We start from the raw sequence: 12,207 nt of genomic DNA, 5'->3' as shown, positions 1-12,207 counted from the left end.
TTTTAATGGATTTTTTTTTATTTAAATCAGATTTTTTTTATTTTTATCAAATTTATTTTAATGCTTTTGGAATAAAAATCTATCTAAAGATAGTTTTCTATTTAAGCTACATTAATAATTTAGTTGATTCAGCATGAAATGGAGCTTAGTTATGAAGCATGAGGCTGTATATTCTGCATTATTGGGACTGCCGGTGAATCAAAAGCAGATCAGAGGAGGAGCCTCTGTGAGACAGAGATGACAGTTGCTCTTTAAAAGTTTTGATTTAAATCGAGCTGATTTAAATCAAGCCTTTTTACTCGTGATTTAATTCATGATTTAAATCGATTTAAATCAAATCCACCCTGGTTAGTGGTCTGCCCCTTCTTTAGATCTCTGCATCTAATAGTGTTGGATAATTTCTGGCCTATATTTAACCTTCTGTTTTGGGGCAAGATTATTGAGAAAGTGGTCTGTCAACAGATTACCTGGAAACAGATTATCTGGAGACTTTTCAGTCTCCAGGTATATGAGATTGAATCCTATAGGCTTGGATATAGTATCAGATGACATTGATTGTACTTCTGGATGATCCCTGGTAGAACTGGGATGAAAATGGTGCATCCATCCTAGTTGTCTTTGATTTCTCAGTGCCTCTATTACCACCAATCATGGTATGCTTCTGGACCAGCTCAGCAGGTTGGAATTGAAGATATGATTTTGTGGTAGTTTTTCTTCCTGGATCAGGATCAGTTAATGTTGGAGATAGGCAGAGATCGAATCCTTGACTTTTGATTTGTGAGGTACCTCAGTACTTCTTTCTCCACTCTTATAACAACCACAAGTATTTTGGGCCCAATTGGTGAAAGAAAGCTCAAAACCATATTGGTTGGAAACATGCGGAAAAGTTTTTCATATTGCAGTAGATAGACAATGGCTAGGATGATGATGATGATGATGATGATGATGATGATGATATCAGTAGAAATCCATTGGGTCCTCTATTGTCATGGAATTAAACAGAGCAGTATGCTGGTGGTACCCAACCTCTTGCTACCAAGTGATGTTGTTAAGCTTCTCAGTAGTAATTGGAGGCTGTGGGGCCATAGATGGACAGAAACAAATGTAGACCTGGTTCTAGATTTTGAAACTTCTAGGAAGTAAAGATTTTCAGAATGGGCTTGTAGAGCAGGTGGTAGCCGTGAATTGAATGACTTTTGTACCATTCTGTCAGACCTACTGCCACATAGGTCAGTAGTGTTTTTATGGTAAAACTATAGCAACAGAATTTAAAACCTGAATTGCTTCACCACTTCCTATATCTTTGTGTGAACTAGGGTTTTCTGGAAACATTTATTCATATTAAGCTATATTCTTGTTCCAGACTGAAGATGCGATCATTGCCTTGGGAGCAGTGTTTCCTCTATTATTCAAGGCCATTAATTTTGTCCTCTATATATTTTATTTTGTGCATTGTTTGTGCCCTTTCCTGGATTGAGAGGCCCTACTCACTCAATGTGTTAAGTCACCTTTTATTTGGATTATAGCAACATACATTTTCCAGTGCGCTGCTTAGATAATCCAAGCATGGGTCATTTCATCTATTTGCAGAGACTGAGTGTAGATTTTTTTTATTCTTTAACCACACCACCTCTGCTCGGCTGAGCTTCAGTTTTTTTCACTCAGTCTAGCCATAGAGACGTGAGTATTAGTCCTCTGGCAACTACATTTGTCAGATCACTCATAACTTGAATTTTTTTCGGAAATTGACTTTGGACTGGACTCTTGCTGTTAGTGAGAGCTTTGTACCTGTGATTACGTTGGGGGAGATTTTTCTATCACCTCCTCCACTGCCGGTGGTATGAAGGGCATTACTGGGGCTCCAGGTCGCCTGCCACCACCCAGGACTTCCAAGGGCAGCGTTCTGGAGTTCTGTCCCTTCTCGGCACCTCCGGACTTGGACTTGGCTGCCAGTGGATGAGCTGGTTTCCCAATCCACCGGTACAACCACCACCACCATCGTAGCTCCACCTACAAAGGTGGCTCCAGAGTCACTGCCTGGCACGCAGGGGCAAACTCTGAGGACCAGATAACACTTCGCGGCGCTGGGAGAGCTAAAGTTTGCTTTCATGCCATTTTGCTGGTATTCGGCAACCTGTGGCGGTGCTGGGGAGCGGTTTCCCGCTCATGCACCATTTTTTCTCAATGGCCGAGCCACGGAGGTGCTGTGAGAGGCCTTTACTCTCACAGCGCCAGGACTGAGAGCTGCCGTTCAGCCCAGAGGCTTGCTTGGAGAGCAGTGAGAACTTGAATGGAGGACAGAAGTGAGGGAGACTTGTGAAGCGGTGGTGAGAAAGTCGGTCTCTACTCCTGTGTTATTATTACCTGCCTTGCGGCCTCCGCCAGCACTGGGTGAACGAGTTCGCTCTCGCACCATCATTTGACTGACAGATGGACATAGAGGCGTGAACGGACAGATTTGAATTTTTTGCGCCAGATCTGCACTGCTGAGGCCTTGAGTCCAACTGCTAAGAGCGCTGGCGGCACAGGAGCTATAACTTTGGGGGTTTTTTTGTCCCCTCATCAGGGCTGCAGAGAGTGTCCCCTTGGCCTGTCAGGCATCAGACCTTGGAACTTATTGTTACCGCGGTTCTGCCTGTAGGCAGCCGTTATAAGGGAAGGCATAACATGGCAGACTCAGATCTAGACATCCTGGTTCCAAGGTTCTAAGGCAACCACCAGGAGTAAAACGAGTAAGCCCAGGCCTTCAACATCCCTGCCTTCTAAAAGATCATCTGTTGGGGACAAGGACGCTAAGCGGCGACACAAAGCCTTAGAGAGACAATTTGATAAGGCCCAATGCAAAGCCCAGAATGCAGAGCCTCAGCAAGCTCCTACCACAGAAGCCATCTTTCTGGTTCTGATACATTGGTTCCCCTACCTCACCAGATGATGGAGGGGCTACAAGTACCATTGATGTTAGCTGTCCATTTTAGATCTTGCGATATGATAGAACCTAGAAATTTAAAGGTTTCTACTGTTGATACTGTGTTACCAGTACCAGTACCATCTGGTGGTTGCCAGATGGTACTGGCAACCACCACCAGTCTTTGATTGGGGTTGCGCAAAGGGATCCCTTTGTATTGCCTGGCCTGGCAGCAACTGGATTGCAGGTGGCGCCCAATATTAGAGGAAGCCTACAGAAAAGGTGATAAAATGCTGTACAATCAGGCCAGAAATGCACTAACAAGGGAGATCAGAGCAGCAAAAAGAAGCTACTCTGAAAAGCTAAAGAATCAGTTTTCAGCAAATGAACCAGCAAACATGTGGAAAACTCTTAAAAATATCACCGGCTATGGCAAACCTCCTTCCCAGGCTGAAGGTAATCAACAACTGGCAGATGACCTGAATGAGTTTTACTGCAGGTTTGAAAGGAAACTACAGCCACCTATCTCCACAACCCCCATCTCAGACACACCAACAACAGCCAAGCCTCCTACAACTGACCTCATCCCATTGGGTTCACAACCCCTAGTGATCACAGAAAAGGAAGTGCAGGACCTATTTCACAGACAAAAGCCAGGAAAAGCTCCAGGCCCAGACAAGATAACTCCTTCTTGCTTAAAAGTCTGTGCTGACCAATTGGCCCCCATCTTCACCCATATTTTCAATAAATCACTAGAGATGTGCTATGTTCCTTCTTGCTTCAAACGCTCTACCATCATCCCAGTGCCGAAGAAGCCCACCATCAAGGAACTGAATGACTACAGACCAGTTGCTTTAACATCTGTAGTCATGAAAACCTTTGAAAGGCTAGTGCTTTCCTACCTGAAAACCATCACGGATCCGCTGTTAGACCCCTTGCAATTTGCATACCGAGCAAATAGATCAACAGATGATGCTGTTAATATGGCTCTGCACTACATCCTACAACATCTTGAGTCTCCAAAGACCTATGCAAGGGTCCTTTTTGTAGACTTTAGTTCAGCATTCAATACCATCTTCCAGACATTCTTCTAACTAAGCGAAACCAGCTACAGGTACCGGAACAGACTTGTAAGTGGATCACAAGCTTCCTAACAAACAGGCAGCAGCAGGTGAAGCTAAGCAAGATCACATCAAATACCTGTACAATTAGCACAGGCCCCCCCCCCCCCAAGGCTGTGTGCTCTCCCCACTTCTCTCTGTATACCAATGATTGCATCTCCAACGATCCATCTGTTAAGCTACTGAAGTTCGCAGATGACACAACAGTGATCGGTCTCATTCGAGACAATCATGAAACCGCATATAGACGAGAGGTCGAACGACTAGCCTTGTGGTGCAACCAAAACAATCTGGAACTGAACACACTCAAAACCGTAGAAATGGTGGTAGACTTTAGGAGAAACCCTTCCATACTTCCACCTCTCACAATACTTGACAACACAGTATCAACAGTAGAAACCTTCAAATTTCTGGGTTCTATCATATCGCAAGATCTCAAATGGACAGCTAACATCAAAAACATCATCAAGAAAGGATAACAAAGACTGTTCTTTCTGCGCCAACTCATTAAGCTCAAACTGCCCAAGGAGCTGCTGATTCAGTTCTACAGAGGAATTATTGAGTCTGTCATTTGCATCTCTATAACTGTCTGGTTCGGTTCTGCAACCCAACAAGAAAGACACAGACTTCAGAGGATAATTAGAACTGCAGAAAAAATAATTGCTACCAACCTGCCTTCCATTGAGGACCTGTATACTGCACGAATCAAGAAGAGGGCCGTGAAAATATTTACAGATCCCTCACATCCTGGACATAAGCTGTTTCAACTCCTACCCTCAAAACGACGCTATAGAGCACTGCACACCAGAACAACTAGACACAAGAACAGTTTTTCCCCGAAGGCCATCACTCTGCTAAACAAATCATTCCCTCAACACTGTCAAACTATTTACTAAATCTACACTACTATTAATCTTCTCATCGTTCCCATCACCAATCTCTTTCCACTTATGACTGTATGACTGTAACTTTGTTGCTGGCAATCCTTATGATTTATATTGATATATTGACCATCAATTGTGTTGTAAATGTTGTACCTTGATGAACGTATCTTTTCTTTTATGTACACTGAGAGCATATGCACCAAGACAAATTCCTTGTATGTCCAATCACACTTGGCCAATAAAAAAAATTCTATTCTATTCTATATTAGGTGTCAGGCTCCAGAGGTAATGTTCACCCCGACAGCAGCTTAGCTCCGCATGGGGGAGAGGCAGGATCCTGGCCCGCCTTTTGACAGTTAGGGTCTCATTTCTGATGCGATTTCAAAGATTATTGCGGCTGGGATTCAACAGGGCACTCAGGGTCCCTCTATGTCAGCCCATCCACAGTCACAGATTCCGACACATATGACTACCATGCCAGGTTCTGACTATTAGCAGGATTCCATTCACAGTGCAGATTCCTTACTGGCAGATGATTACCAAGAAGACTTGGAATTTTCTGAGGATGAGGGGATGTTACCAGAAAGGCCAGTGTTCACAGGCCTCTTCCATCCTTCTTTCTTCAAGTTGCTGCTTCATAAAGCTAAGGTGATGACTAATATTGGCATCACAGAGGGCCCAGCTGACCAACTCCTGGGAGCATCTAACCCACATGACAACCTGTTCATGGTATCCAAACCTGAACAGGAGTTTATTCCTTGCCCAAAGCTTTTTATTGAAGTCCAAAGATCGTGGGATCCAAAGGTTGTGGAGTCAACCTGATTCATTGGCCACACCTAGTGGGCATGATAAAAAACTTTACTGTTCAGCTCCTGATTTGGAGGAGCTTCTTAAGTTGCCCTCAGTGGATGCCCCCGTGGCTGGTCTGACATCATGGAAGGACTTAAGATGGAGGACAGGAAGGCTGAGCTCTCCTTCTGAAAGACCCATCAGGTGGCCATGTGGGCCATTAGGGCTGCAACATCAGTGTCATTTTTTAATTGGGTGTCTTTAATATGGCTTCACCAATTCCAGGAGAGGTTGCCCCCTGATGATACAAGGCTGCACCAGGACATTAATAAATGGGTGGCGGCTACCGAATATTCAGCGGACGCATCTTTGGATGCAGCAAAATTCGCTTCTCAAGCCTTGGTTTCTATGGTGACCTCTTGCTGGCTCTTATGGCTATGCCATTGGAAAGCTAATACAAAATCGAAGTGGAAGCTTGGTTTGGCCCCATACAAGGGATCTACTCTTTTTGGAGAAGTGTTAGATCCAATTTTGATCGAGAACAAGGGCAAGCAGAAGATGTTACCTTCCTCTTATAGGAGGCTGGACCGCAGGTATTCACCTTACTTACAACAGCAGCCCTTTCGGCCTGACTCCGGACCCGGCGGGTTCTTCTTTTAGCGGTCCTACTCCCAAGGGTTAGGCCATTCAACAGACAGCCCATGTTGTGTCTTGCCCGCTCTCACAGCAGCCGGGGCCTTCTTATCTGCTCCCGAACACGGAGGAATGTATGCCTCCCGGCCCCAGTCCTGGCTCCATGCCCAAGCAGGCTGCAGAGGAGGGAGCACCCCCCGGCCCCAGCCCTGGCTCCATGCCCAGGCAAATGGAGCAGCTAGACCCCTCCCCCTCCTCCACAGCATGTGAGCCTGAGGAAAGTTTATTTCCAACAGCTGCTGATTGGAGTGACCCTCGCATCAGAAGACTGGATAGGTGGAGGCAACAGAAGGAAGGGGGGGGCAGGCCTTAATGAGTGCTGAGTCATGGAGCCACACCCCATGGCCTATATAAAGGATCTGCTTTCTGGCAGTCTCTGAGTCAGGCAAAGTCGAACTTATCTTGCTGAAGTCACTTTCTGGTCTCCTGCCTGCTCTGAGGACTTTGCTAGGACTTTGGGCAGAGCTGCAGAGGCAAGCCTGATTCGGATTTCCCTGACCCGGCCATCAGTGGAGGAGTGGGACACGACAGCCCAGCCTTTTGGACTGGAGCAGATGCCAACTCCCAGCGAAGAGACCATTTCAGGGTCCTGGTAACAGGTCCATCAGGCATGGCAAATGATTCCTTGTCGTCCCATCCCATCGGCAGCCGTCTCATCATTTCCACTGTCAATGGGAGTTATCCACACAGATGCTTGGGTTCTTTGAACGGTGGCGCTTGGCCTCACCTTGGAATTCCGCTCCAGCCCTCCCGACCAATCCTTCCAATGCCCGGTTTCTTGGTGTCCAGAAAGAGTCAACTGATGGATGCTGAAATCCAATATTTGTTGGATATAAAGGTCATCGAACCGGTGCCTGCGGGGCAAGAACGAACCGGGTTCTATTGCATTCTGTTCCTGGTGCCCAAGAGTTCCAGGGGCTGGAGAGGGATCTTGAATCTCAAGCAACTCAACAATTACATTCTGTACAAGCGATTCAAAATGCAATCCCTCATATCGATCTTGGGATGCATACGGGATGGCGATCTCTTGACATTGGTGGACCTCAAAGAGTCCTACTTACACGTTCCGATCCACCTAGCACATCGCAAGTACCTGCGCTTCATGTATGCCAATCACCATTTTCAATATCGGGCCATGCCGTTCGGCCTGTCATTGGCCCCCAGGATAGTGGGGAAGGATACAATGTCCTCTGCTGCGCATGGCCTTGGGCTGCTCTACTCATTCCCTCCCCTCCCACTCATCACGATGTTAATTTGAAACTGTTAGCCAAAAGAACAGAGGTGCTTCTGGTCGCCCCTGGCACGCTGACCTGGTGAGCCTCTCCATGTCCCGACCCTGGAGGATTCCCCAGGACAGGATTTCTCTCAGCCAGGGGGTCGTACTCCCTCCGGAGCCTCAGTGGCTCCAGTTGACCACCTGGCACTTGAGAGGATCCTCCTGAGGAAAGATAATCTTTCAGGGAAGGTGATCTGAACCATACAGGCTTCCAGGCGGGTGTCAACAAACCGGATTTACAACACACCTTGGCAATCCTTCTTTCTTTGGTGCTCCAAGGAGCCCATCGACCCAACTTAGGCATCCGTACCCGAGATCCTAGAATTCCTACAAGTGGGACTGTACAACGGTCCAGCCAGAAGGTCGCAGCCTTGTCTATGGTACTTAACTGTGACTCTCACTGTTCCCTCTTTCAACTTCCAAGGGTCTGCATTTTTCTCCAAGGGGTTGCCAATCTTTGCCCCCCAGTGGTACATAGGTACCCCACGTGGGACTTTCCATTAATCCTTCAAGCTCTTATGTCTTCACTGTTTGAACCATTGAGTTCCATCAGCTTCTGGTTCCTGACCCTCAAAGTCGCTTTCCTCCTGGCTATTATATCTGCCAGGAGGATATATGAACTGGCAGCTCTCTCCATCTGAGGGGAACTCTGTATATTCCATTCAAACAGAGTTGTTCTGTGGATGGATCCCTCCTTTCTGCCCAAGGTGAACTCCTGGTTCCACCGTGCCCAGGAGCTCATTCTGCCTGATTTCTGTCCAGCTCCCAAACAGATGGCACACCTTGGACATCAGGAGGGCCCTCCACAGGTACATTAAAAGAATGGCTTTGTTTTGACGGAGTAAAGCTCTTTTTGTGTTCTTTTACCCCTCGTTGATGGGCAGGAAGGTCTCCTCCTCTTCGGTGGGCGTTGGTTGAAGTCATGTATTGCAAAAGCATTTGAGATCAAGGGCAAGCCTTTACCCGGATGGATTTTAGCTCATTCAACTCGGAGCGCTGCCATGACGGCGGCTTGGGCTACACAGGCTTCCGTCAGTGACATTTGTAGAGCGGCCACCTGGTTGTCATTGTCACCATTTATTCGACATTAAAAATTAGACAGTTATGCCTTGGCTGAGGTGTCCTTTGTACGACGGGTATTGCAGAGTGTACACTCCACTCAGGGCCCGCAGATCAGTCAGCCTCCCACCCAGTGTACTTAAACTTGGGTATATCCCATGCTTGGATTATCCAAGCAGCGCACTGGAAAACAGACATTGCCTTACCCGAACATCCATTTTTGGTGCGCTGCGAGGAAAATCCAACCTGCCCTTTTGGCATCCTGATCTTGGCCAGGGTGGGTTTCTTCTGTTTCCTTAGATTCAATGGATGACTATGTCTTCGTGGAAAAAACCTGAAACTCAGCCGAGCAGAGGAGCCGTGGTTAAAGAATGAAAAAAATCTACATTCAGTCTCTGGCAAATAGATGAGAGATGACCCATGCTTGGATTATCCTCGCAGTGTACCGAAAATGGACTTTCAGGTAAGCCAACATTCCAAGGCTGCTCTTGAAGGCTGCAGCTAGTCCAGAATGTAGCTTCATGAGTAGTAATGCATCTCTACTTTGTGAGCTACATTGATTGCTAGTGGGCTTCTGGGTGGAATTCAGAGTGCTGGTTATTCACCATTAAAACCCTTCATGCACAAGGCTGAATTATTTTCAATTCTGCTCATTTGATGGTAAGATCCAGCAGAGTTCTCTTAAAAATGACATTCCGTCATTGTATATGTCCTATGGAACATTACCCTGAGATTTGGGTAACCCTAACCTCAACCTATCTTTTCTAAAGACCTGGCATCCCTCCTCTCCCCAGACATAGGGATTTGAATTCCTGTCCAATGTGACTACCTCTTTGATAAGATACCTTGGAATCTTTGTACTAATGTTATGTTTTATGATAAATATATTTTGTTTATTATTCTATATGTACACTGCCCCAAGGCATTTGAGAAAGTATGTAACTCATCTGAATAAATACAGTTTTTATTAGATTCCACATTTTTATCTTTTTCCTAGATTAAAAATTCCTTGGTATCATGAGATTTCAAAGTCATTAGTATAAGCTATGCATACTTTATTCGGATTTTTACCCCCATTATGCACTTTTTAAATTGTTACTTGACAGGCAGAAGTGTGGAATTTAGATTAGTTTCTGCTATTGATGAATTTCTTTAAATCAGTGTATGAATTACATTTTGTATGGTTTTTACATTCAAGATCTACTTTTGATTGTGGGACATAGGATCTGTTTTCCTGGAGGCACAATCACATTCCATTCTGCTGTGTATGCTTTACTGATTTTCTGTTTAATACAAATTGAAAAGATGAGAAATCAAGTTTCTTTATTATAGAGAAAGAAATTGGAACTGTCCTTTTTGCAAGAAAAGAGTTTTTTCTTCCATGAGCAGATTTTTTCATGCTGTTGGAATGAAAGTAGCTCATCTTCTAAATATGAACTATAGGAAGAAAGTTCTTGAGTAGAGCGGATGAATGGATGGATGGAGAATACAGTGGCCAATGGTCTAAAAGAGCCCCATGTTTGTTTAATATAAATGCATCATTATAAAAGTTGTTTACTGAAGTAGAATTTTAGGAAATTTCAGTGGTTAGATATTTAATTTCAGTGATGTTGTATTTCATTTTTTTTATAAAAGCCTTTTTTTGATAACTGATATAACCAGAGATAAATGTGATTGTATGACGTAATCATGAGTGTTAATCTGCAACATAGAATATGGAGAAGCAATTGCTCCCTTTCTATATAAATAGATCTTGTTTGTTTGTTTGTTTTACTGATACAGAGATGTTTTCAAAAATGTATTCAGTCTGTTTTTATAAGTAGTTGTACAACTAAATTCATGTAGCCAAATGATCTTGGCTTTCTATCTCTTAGAACAGAAATCTACTAAAGCTGTAATCATTTTGATAACAATTAATTATGTGATATATATTTGAAGTTTGAAATTTGTAATTGTTTTTACATGTAAAAATGTCTAAAGTCAATATTAGCCTAGACTAGACATTAATTACAGCCTTAGATGCCTCTTGAGATCTTTTGTTATAATAATTTATGGAAACTGAAACGACGCTGAAATTCTAAATCTTATGTTTTACTGAAAATACTAGGGCTTATTTACAAATACATTTTTAGAACTGGAGTGAATCTATTGTTCTTCTACATATCGCAAAATAAGATAGTTATTCAGATTTATGCTCACTTCTTTATAGTCACATTGAGAAAAGGAAAGCATTTTTCTTTTTTTATTGAAAAAGTTTTAACAAACAAAAATATTTTCCCCCTTCCTCCCTTCACACCACACCCCCCCCGCCAGCTTCCCAGGTCAATCACAAGGTATTGTTATACATGAACCAAACATAGAGTAAAATTTTCCCTTCTAATCCAATTAACCTCATCTGAGTCTTTTCATTTCCTAACCTCCCCCATTACATTCTAAAATAATACATCCTAATTATTCAAAGGCAGTCTGATATCTCTTAATCTGATATCTGTTTTGTAAATAATCAATCCATTTTTTCCATTCAATTAAATATCTTTCCTGCGTATTGTCTTTCAAAAAGGCTGAGATTTTAGCCATCTCAGCCAAGTTGGTAACTTTCAATATCCATTCTTCTATTGTAGGTAATTCTTTTCCCCCCCAATATTGTCCAATCAGCAGCCTTGCTGCTGTTATTAAGTTCAAAATCAATTTAATCTCAGTCACTGTACAATCCGTTATAATTCCCAACAGGAAAAATTGCGGCAGGAACTTTATCTTCTTCTTCAAGACATTTTGAATAATCCACCAAATTCTTATCCAAAAAGCCTTAATTTTCTTGCAAGTCCACCAAATATGAAAATATGTAGCGTCATCACAGTCAAAAAAAATATATTCCTATAAATTAGACTATAAGATTCCTATATGGGCAAGCCCCAGACATGCAATAGAGAATATAAATATAGAACAGAAACAGGAAACGATTACTTATAAAGAACTTTTATAAGTAGGTATAGGTAGCTTGCAATTAAAATCTTTACAGGTATTAAATGAAGAAGGGAGGAAATATACTTTGTTTCAATATAGGCAACTAAGTGCTAGATGGAAAGAAGATCAAAAAATTGGTATAATGCAAAGGGAGGAAAACTTAATAAAGCAAATTAGAAATCAGACCCAGGAGCATATAAAGAGATTGTATAATGTGTTGCTTGAAATAGATTCGGAAAAGGATTTGGTAAAGGATTGTATGATAAAATGGGCACAGAATATTCAGGAACCAATAATGTTTGTAACATGGGAGAAAATCTGGGTTAGAAATGTTAAGTTTACACAAGCACAGAATCTGAGGGAAAATTTTTATAAGATGTTTTATAGATGGCACTTAGATCCCAAAAAATTATCATGTATGTACCCTGATATCCAAGCGAAATGTTGGAGAAATGAAAGCATTTTTCTGTCAGTGAGTTATATTGATGTCCCAGTGATATTTATATTATGTATTAC

General features: G+C 43.1%; 1 protein-coding gene across 2 annotated transcripts in view; it reads left to right on the top strand.

Moving 5' to 3' along the window:
* Positions 1-12,207, top strand: part of UHRF2 (ubiquitin like with PHD and ring finger domains 2) — an 85,227-nt gene that overhangs the window by 39,105 nt on the left and 33,915 nt on the right. The gene's annotated exons all lie outside the window — the stretch shown is intronic.

This window comes from Ahaetulla prasina, chromosome 2 (genome assembly GCF_028640845.1).
Source record: "Ahaetulla prasina isolate Xishuangbanna chromosome 2, ASM2864084v1, whole genome shotgun sequence".
Lineage (NCBI taxonomy): Eukaryota > Metazoa > Chordata > Lepidosauria > Squamata > Colubridae > Ahaetulla > Ahaetulla prasina.
Note: the sequence above shows the minus strand (reverse complement) of the source record. Positions and strands in the feature narration are given on the sequence as shown.